Here is an 8,835-nt window from a genome sequence, read left to right on the forward strand (position 1 = left end):
CCTTTTATTTCTTTTTGTTGTCTCTTGCGGCTAGGACTTCAAGTACTGTGTTGAATAAAAGTGGTAAGAATGTACATACTTGTCCTCTTCCTGACCTTTCCCATTAAGGATGATGTTAGCTATGGTTTTTTTTTTTTTTTATATATGACCTTTATTATGTTAAGGTATGTTCTCACTAAACATACTTGTTGAGAGTTTTTATCATGAATAGATTTTGAACTTTGTCAAGTGATTTTTTCTGCATCTATTGAAATGATCACGTGGTTGTTACCCTTTCTCTTACTGATGTAAAGAGTCACATTGATTGATTTGTAAATACCGAACCACCCTTGCAACCCAGGAATAAATCCCACTTGATCATGGTGAATGATTTTTTAATGTATTGTTGGATTTGGCTTGCTAGTATTTTGTTGAGGATTTTTGAATCTATCTTCATCAGGGAGGTTGGTCCTGTAATTCTCTTTTATAGTGGTATCTTTATCTGATTTTGGTAATAGGGTAATGCTAGTCTCATGAGATGAATTTGGAAGTTTTTCTTCCTTTTCTAGTTTTTGAAATAGTTTTAGAAGAATGGATATTAAGTCTTCTTTAAACGTTTGGTAGAATAAACCTGTGAAGCCATCTGGCCCTGGACTTTTGTTTGCTGGGAGTATTTGGGTTACTGATTCAGTTTCTTTGCTGGTTATTCATGTGTTCAAATTTTCTATTCCTGTTTCAGTTTTGGTAGTTTATATTTTTTTATGAGTTTAGCCATTTCTTCTAGGTTTTCCAATTTGTTGGCATATAGATTTTCATAATATTCTCTTCTAAGTTTGTATTTTGAGGTGTTGGTTGTTATTTCTCCTCTCTCATTTGAATTTTATTTATTTGAGTCCTTTCCTTTCTTTCTTGATAAGTCTGGCTAGAGGTTTGTCACTTTTATTGATTTTTTCCAAAGAACCAGCTCCTGGTTTCATTGATTTGTTCAATTTTTTTTGTTTGTTTTTGTTTTTTTTTAGTTTTTATATTATTTATTTCTTCCCCAATATTAATTTCTTCCTTCTGCTGGTTTTAGTTTTTTATTATTCTTTTTCTAGCTCCTTTAAGACTAAGATCATTGTTTGTGATTTTTATTGATTCTTGAGGTAGGCCTTTATTACTGTAAACTTCCCTCTTAAAACTGCTTTTGCTGCATCCCAGAGGTTTCAGACAGTTGTATTTTCATTTTCATTTGTTTACATGTACTTTTTATTTATTTTATTTATTTTATTTATATATTTATTTTATTTATTTATTTATTTATTTATTTATTTATTTATTTATTTTATTTATATATTTATTTTTTTTATTTATTTTATTTATTTCTTTTATTTCCTGATTGACCCATCCATTGTTTAGTAGATATTATGTAACCTTCATGTATTTGTGCTCTTTCCAGATTTTTTCTTGGGGTTGATTTCATAGCGTTGTAGTCAGAAAAAATGCATGGTATGACCCTGATCTTAAATTTGTTGAGGCTTATTTTATAGGCTAATGTGTGATCTATTCTGGGGAATGTTCCATGTGTACTTGAAAGGAATGTGTATTCTGCTGTTTTGGGATGGAATGTTCTGAATTTATCTGTTAGATCCATCTGGTCCAGTGTAGCATTTCAAAGCCATTGTTTTCTTGTTGATTTTCTATTTAGATGATATATCCATTGATGTATGTGGGGTTTTAAAGTATCCTACTATTGTATTATTATTTTTTAATTTTTTTAATGTTTTTATTTATTTTTGAGACAGAGAGAGACAGAGCATGAGCAGGGGAGGGGCAGAGAGAGAGGGAGACACAGAATCCAAAGCAGGCTCCAGGCTCTGAGCTGTCAATACAGAGCCTGATGCGGGGCTCAAACTCATGGACTGTGAGATCATGACCAGAGCTGAAGTCGGACCCTTAACTGACTGAGCCACCCAGGCACCCCACTATTACTGTATTATTATTGATTGGTTCATTTTTGTTTGTTACTCACTTTTATGTATTTGCATGCTTCCATGGTACGTGCATAAAATATTTACAATTGTTATATCTCCTTTTTGGACCGTCCCTTTTATTATTATATTGTGTCCTTCTTGTGTCTCTTGTTATAGTCTTTTTTTTAACATCTCCTTTGTCTGATATAAGTATTGCTGCTCCAGCTTTCTTTTGACAACTGTTTGCATGATAAATGAGTCTCTGTTCACTCACTTCAGTCTGCAGATGGGCCTAGCTTTTTAAATATTATGTCGCCCTATGTTTTTTGATTAGAGTAGATAGTCCATTTACATTCAAAATAATTATTGATAAATATGTTTTTGTTGCCATTTTATTATTTGTTTTGTCATTGTTTATGGAGATTTTCTCTGATCCTTTCTTCTCTTTCTCTCATGTTTTGCTGATTTTCTTGAGTGATATATTTGAATTTGTCTTTATTATTACATTTCTTAGTGGTTTTTGTTATATAGTACCATTCAATTTTGTATATAACCTCTTCTGCATATAGAAGTCTGTACTAAGTTGATGGTGGTTTAAGTTTGAAACCATTTTTTACTTCTTTCCTCCCTATGTTTTAGATATATGTTGTCATATTTTACATCCTTTTATTTTGTGAGTTCCTTCACTGATTTTTTCTAGAATATTCATTTTTATTCCTTTTGTGTTTTCTACTTTGGTCTCTCCTGTCTACTGTAAGTCTCCTTTAATATTTCTTGCAGGTCTGGGGGCACCTGCGTGGCTCAGTCGGTTAAGTGCCTGACTTCACTCAGGTCATAATCCCGCAGTTCGTGGGTTTGAGCCCTGTGTCAGGCTCTGTGCTGGCAGCTCGGAGCCTGCAGCCTGCTTCAGATTCTTTGTCTCCCTTTCTCTGCCCCTTCCCCACTCATGCTCTGGCTCTCCCTCTCTCAAAAATAAATAAACATTAAAAAATGTAAATATTTCTTGCAGGTCTGGTTTAGTGGCCATGAACTCCTCTAGTATTTGTTTGTCTCGTGAGCACTTCATCCTTCCTTCTCTTCTGAGTAATAACCTTGCTGGATAGAGTATTCCTGGCTGCTGATTTTCTGCATTCAGCACTTTGAATATATTATGCCACTGCCTTCTGGCTTGGAAAGTTTCTGCAGAAAAATCCCCCGGTAACCTTATGGCGTTTCCTTTGTATTTTACTATCTTCTTTTGTCTTGCTGCTTTAAAATTTTTTTCTTTGTCACTATCGTTTTTCAATATAATAACAATATGTCTTGGTGTGGATCCGATTTTGTTGACTTATTGGGGGTTCTCTTTGCCCCCTGTATCTGGGTGTCTGTTTTCTTCCCCAGATCAGGGAGGTTTTGCTATTATTTCTTTAAGTAAATTATCTGCACCCTTTCTTCTCTCTTCTTCTTCTAGGACTCCTGTCATACAAATGTTATTACATTGTTTGAATCGCTGAGTTCCCTAACTCTATTCTTGTTTTCCATAATTCTTTTTTCTTTCTTTTGTTTTGCTTTATTATGTTTCATTACTCTGTCTTCTAGGTCATTAAATTTTCTACTGCTTCTTTCATCCTGCTGGTCATTCTATCAAGCATGTGTCACATTTTGTTTGAGCCCTTTATCTCTGCTATGTTATTCTATATCTGTCTGTTAAAGGTCTCACTCATGTCTCCCACTCTTTTTCAAGTCCAGTGAGTATCCTTCTAATCATTGCTTTAAATTCTCTTTCAGGCATGTTACTTATGTCTGTTTCACGTAGATCTCTAGCCATGGTTTTCTCCTATTCTTTAATTTGGGATAATTTTTTGTGTCTTCTCATTTTGTGTAAGTCTCTGTGTCTGGTGTGTGTGTGTGTGTGTGTGTGTGTGTGTGTGTGTGTGTGTGTGAAGAAAGTCAGATACATCTCCTGTTCTTGAAGGTAATGATCTTATAAAGAAGAGGTCCTTTAGTACCCTTTTGTGTAGTTTCTTCTGTTCCCCAGGTCCTAGCATTTCCCAGTGTGGCTCCAGTGCTGTGTGTGCTCTGCTGTTTTTTCTTGGCCACTTTATTCTTCATGCCAGTCTTCTGTAGAGGCTCTCTTTGACTGTTATGGGCAATGTTTGGTCTGTGGCCCAAAAGTGTTGTGTTTTTACTAGGTGTGCTCTGGTCTGTTTGCGAAATGAGACCTGTTGCTGCCATAGGCTCCTCCTGAGTGAGGAGATGTGGGGTGAGCAGAGATTTGGGCTGGTCTTCTTGGGGGAGGCCCCACATGGCTAGGACTGAGGCAAAAGAGAATGAGAGGGCCTTTCATCTGAGGTACAAGCGGGGGGCGGGGAGGAGGGGCTTGGTATACGTAAGTAAGTTAAATAGTTAGTGTCGGTGCTGTTCTGGTTCCTGCAGGGAGCCCTGTGTTTATGCTCAGGGACAGGGGAGGTAGATGGCTCCGGCCAGTTCCCTTCTTCCTGGAGGAGTCTCTCCATGAATGCTTCTTCTCTGGGATATGCTCTGAAATGAGCACATAACCTTTCCACTGTGTCCCCATGCATTTTACGGGTCTGTCTTTCCACGCTGTATATCCAGCGTCCCTGGATATGTTTGCTTCCCTTCTGTCCAAGAGCAGCGCGGTACTTACTCATCAGGCTTCATTCCGATCAAGCCCACTGACCTTTTCAGCTAAATCCTTTATGCCCCACCGATTTCCAGGAGTCTCAAATCTGGCCCCTCTTGCTTTCCAGGCCAATTTCTATGGGTATTTGTTTTCCCCTTGTGTTCCCCTGTGTGTTACTCTTTCACCCTTCTCTCAGACCCTGCCTCCCTCCCCTCCATAACAGTCACAATCCATTTCTCTCCCAAACCCCACACTTTCTACCTTCTTTCATGTGACATCTTCTTTCCCTTTAGTTGCACAGTTTGTTCTGCCAGTCTTCAAATCAGTTTCTGGGGTATTTAGGATGATTTGACAGTTATCTGGTATTTGTGGGAGGAGGCAAGCCTGGGGTCCTCCTACTCCACCACTGTCTTCCAACCTTAAAGAACCATTTCAATGGTCTCTTCCCAAATAGCAATTAATTGAAAGTATTCAACATCAAAGGTGTAAAAAAAAAGGATATTTTGCCCTTCTAGCCAGCTAGAGTGCCAGCAAATTAGAGATAGTCTTGAGTTCATATTTCTTCTGAACTGGAGTAATGCACTCATGCATTAGTGGTGGGGGTGGGAGAGAAGGAAGAAGTAAAATGTTCACTTTGGCTATGGTGTTGCAATGTTTCCTTTCTACATCATGGCAGCCAGTTTAAGAAAGAAAAATAGAGTAGGTGAACTAACTTCTGGAATGGTAATAGCATCTGTGATAAAGAGTGGTTATTGCAAAATAAACATTAAGTTCTAGTTAGAAAAAGGTAAATTAGTTTTCAAACTCCTTTGAAGCAAATAATTTAGAATCTCTAAGGCAAACATTTGTAACTTCATACCTAATTTTGGTCGGTACAAGATGGCATAGGTCTGTTTTCTCCCTCCTCCTTTTTGCTAAGCTCTATTACACATGCTAGACAGAAGGCAAGACACAACCGAAGGAGAAATATGAACAGGGGAGTTCTCTCTTCATGAAATATTGATGTTAAAAATTTTTAGATGGCATATTTCAGGAGTTATGTGCAGAAATATAGAGACTATTCATAGCTTTGATCACATGAGTTTTTACTGTTGTTGCCCCGGGACTGAAAATAATATATTTGAGAGAAATGTGTATTAATTTCTAATACATTTTATTAACAAACTTAAACATATGATGATCCACTGAAATCAAATTGGCCTGAAAGTTTATTTGATGAATGCTCATGTTAACAACTATTCTCAGGCATAATTTTTCAGATATTAATTTGGGAAATTTGTGATATTAATTTAAGAGCAATGGGTTACTTGATTTTAAATAAACTTGCCTATCAATATAAAGTTGAGCATTCGTGATTCATTCTATTATTTTTCCAGTTTTCAGTGTTAAAAATTTAAATATATTATGCATATGTTAATTTTAAATCAGTGGAAATTTTAAAATTCATATGTAACTAGTATAGAAAACATTCTTTTAACAAAGGAACACCTACACTCCTTTAAGAAATATTAATTAGTTGCACATTGTTATAGTATTTTTAGTTTCTTTTAGTTGTGACATTGCTATAATTTTGATTTTTTTCTTGTCAATATATTTTTTTTGTTGGTACACATATAGAACACTAAAGCCATAGAAAGCATTTTAGTCACAATGAAGTACTAAGGATATTGCCAATGCACACCAAGGACTGTTTTTTTTAAACCTACAGTATCACTCTCTGATACTGAATAGATTCTCTGTGAGCTCATTAATCCCATTTAAAGTATAGAGCAGCAAGTATTTAACATTTTGGGAAAGGACAAAGCAGGATTCAGTCATTTGGGCATTGGTTATAAGGACACATATTGATCTTAATATTAATGTTGGTGTAGCTTCAGGATATCAGGAAGAATAAGTCCAGAAGCAAATAACTGAAAACCCAACTCAAATGATAAATGGGTTACTGATTCCTCCTGACTGCCTTCTGTTAGGTATTTAGTGTGTAGTTGTGTATTAAGGAAGTGAGGGAGTGGGCTGGTTTTGAGTTCTGTTGTTACGGTTACTCTCAGTGCACCAGCGGCTTCAAATTCTTCTAATAACACCTTGCTTTTGCCTCTGTCCCTTGCTTTGCTTCCTGGAGATCCCATACAGCTCCCAGCCAGTAGTCCACTGTCATTTTTACTGGACTTCATGATGTTATGGAGGTTGAGGGATTGGGATGTACCTGGGTGCTCTCCGTAAGTCTCTGTCTTAGACTCTGTGAACATGGGTCTCTGTGCTGTGGCCGTCATGAATGTTACTGCTCCTTGTCTAGCTGTAAGACTCTGTCTAGACTTTCTCCCAGATGTAGATTTTTTTTCTTTTTACTCTTCTTCTACAGTTTTTGATGCCTTTACTCACATTAAGTCTTTTATTCTTTAGAAGAGATAGAGAAGATGGTTCTGCACCATGTTTTTTGCTGGTGGTTGACATTCCCTCTCGTGGCTTCAATTGTTTTTCCCCATTTTCCTCAAGCTACAGATTCTGTAACTTCCCTCAGTAGATTAAGTAGGAACAATTTTCCTCCTCCAGCAGCACCGTAGGGGAAGCTTTCTCGGGGTGCTTCCCAGTATTCTCTGTGAGCAATTTGTAGGGTTCCTGGAGAAAAAGTCTATAAAAGGATGAAGTTCTTCCTATAGATCTCAGGAGTTTGACACTTTCATGCTACTCAAATCTCAGCGTTTAAAATCTGTTACAAATTTCTAGCTCTTTTACTGAAATAGATGGTATTTGATGGTGTCTATCCCAGACAGGCAAATGTTCACTCCTGTTTCTGCTCTGTACATGCCCTTCTCCCTTTGTGGAGTTCTTTGTTGTATGTTCTCCATTCTCTGAATCTTTCAAGGTAAGTTATTTATTTATAGATTTCTGGGGTTTTTTGTTTGTTTGTTTGTTTTTGTGGTTGTTGTTTTGTTTTTGTTTTTGTTTTGCCTTAATGACAAGAGAGGAAGTGATGTTCTTTCCAGCTGTCTAAGTCTCCGAGCTGAAGTTGATTTAGTTTTTATTATTCATATTTGACGTCCCTGAGATTTTTAGTGGACCAGAAACTAAAAGGAGTTTCATATGCAGGACAGGGTGATACTCTGGTCCAATCTAATATGTTCTTCTTAGGAGAGAGAAGTGTATACGAGCTACTTCCTTTACTAAGCTTTACTTGAGCCCAATAAGCTTTGATTGGCAGCTTTTGTTTTGTTTACAATGTAGATTATTTCTTCTCCCTAAACCTTTCTTATGGACCTTTCCTACAAGTATATCTTTCCTGCCAGATTCTTAAATAACTACATTTATTCTTCTTCTTGGAAACAGTGTTGGGAAACTTCAAAGCTATGAAGTACTTCCTTGTAGTAAAGAAAATATTGTTTTACACCTCTAGATGTGCTAATTATGTGAAAATCTTATTTGACATCTAAAACCATGAGTGTTTTCATTTAGATGTTCTGGCATATCTGTTCACTGCTTTTAGAAAAATGACCCTAGTTCCACAGACAAATTAATTCCTGATTGTTTCTTTTCTGAATGCTTTTGTTTCTTTTAAGATAATTTTAAAGAAAAGGCAATGCTACTATATTATAAATAGAAGTTTAATTTTAACGGAATTTTACAAGTTTACAATTTTCCCTGTAGGAAGTTGGCTAAACATATTTCTCAGACGAATGAATGAGATTTCATTTTATCAATTGCTTCGGCAAAAATAAATGTCAATATATGATATATTTTTAACAATGTATTAGTAAATAATGTATTAGATTAAGCATTTAAAATTTATATCTGTTTCAGTGAGAAGAAATTAATATCATTATTTATGATACACGTTTCTTTTTTTCTGGAGGCTGATTCATTATAGATTTTTAAAAATATGTTTCCTCTACATGTTCTTTTTTTTATTGATTCATAATAGATTTTTTTGAAGGTGAATGTATTAGCATTTAAAAAAAGTATTTTGTGGTCATCCTTATGATTCTTTCTATGATTGTAGCATGCTTTGAAAGATTGTCTTTCCTCAGATATCTTCAAAAGTAATCACCCATGGTTTCTTAAAGTATCTGTGTAGTTTAACAGTAAAATTAATACATTTGGGCCCCCTTAAGAGGGAGTTTGATGTTGTAAATACGGTTGCAGTTTTTTTTTGTTTTATTATAGCTTTCTCAAATAATATTTGGCTGTACTCATGTCAAATCTCCTTTACCTTCTCATAAAAAATCCCACCAACGTATGCAATACATCAGTCCTTGTATTTTAGCCCATTTTAGGATCTTCTGAATT

The sequence above is a fragment of the Lynx rufus genome, unplaced genomic scaffold (genome assembly GCF_022079265.1).
Source record: "Lynx rufus isolate CCGP_SWC_20201006 ecotype Redwood Valley unplaced genomic scaffold, mLynRuf1.p SCAF_3, whole genome shotgun sequence".
Lineage (NCBI taxonomy): Eukaryota > Metazoa > Chordata > Mammalia > Carnivora > Felidae > Lynx > Lynx rufus.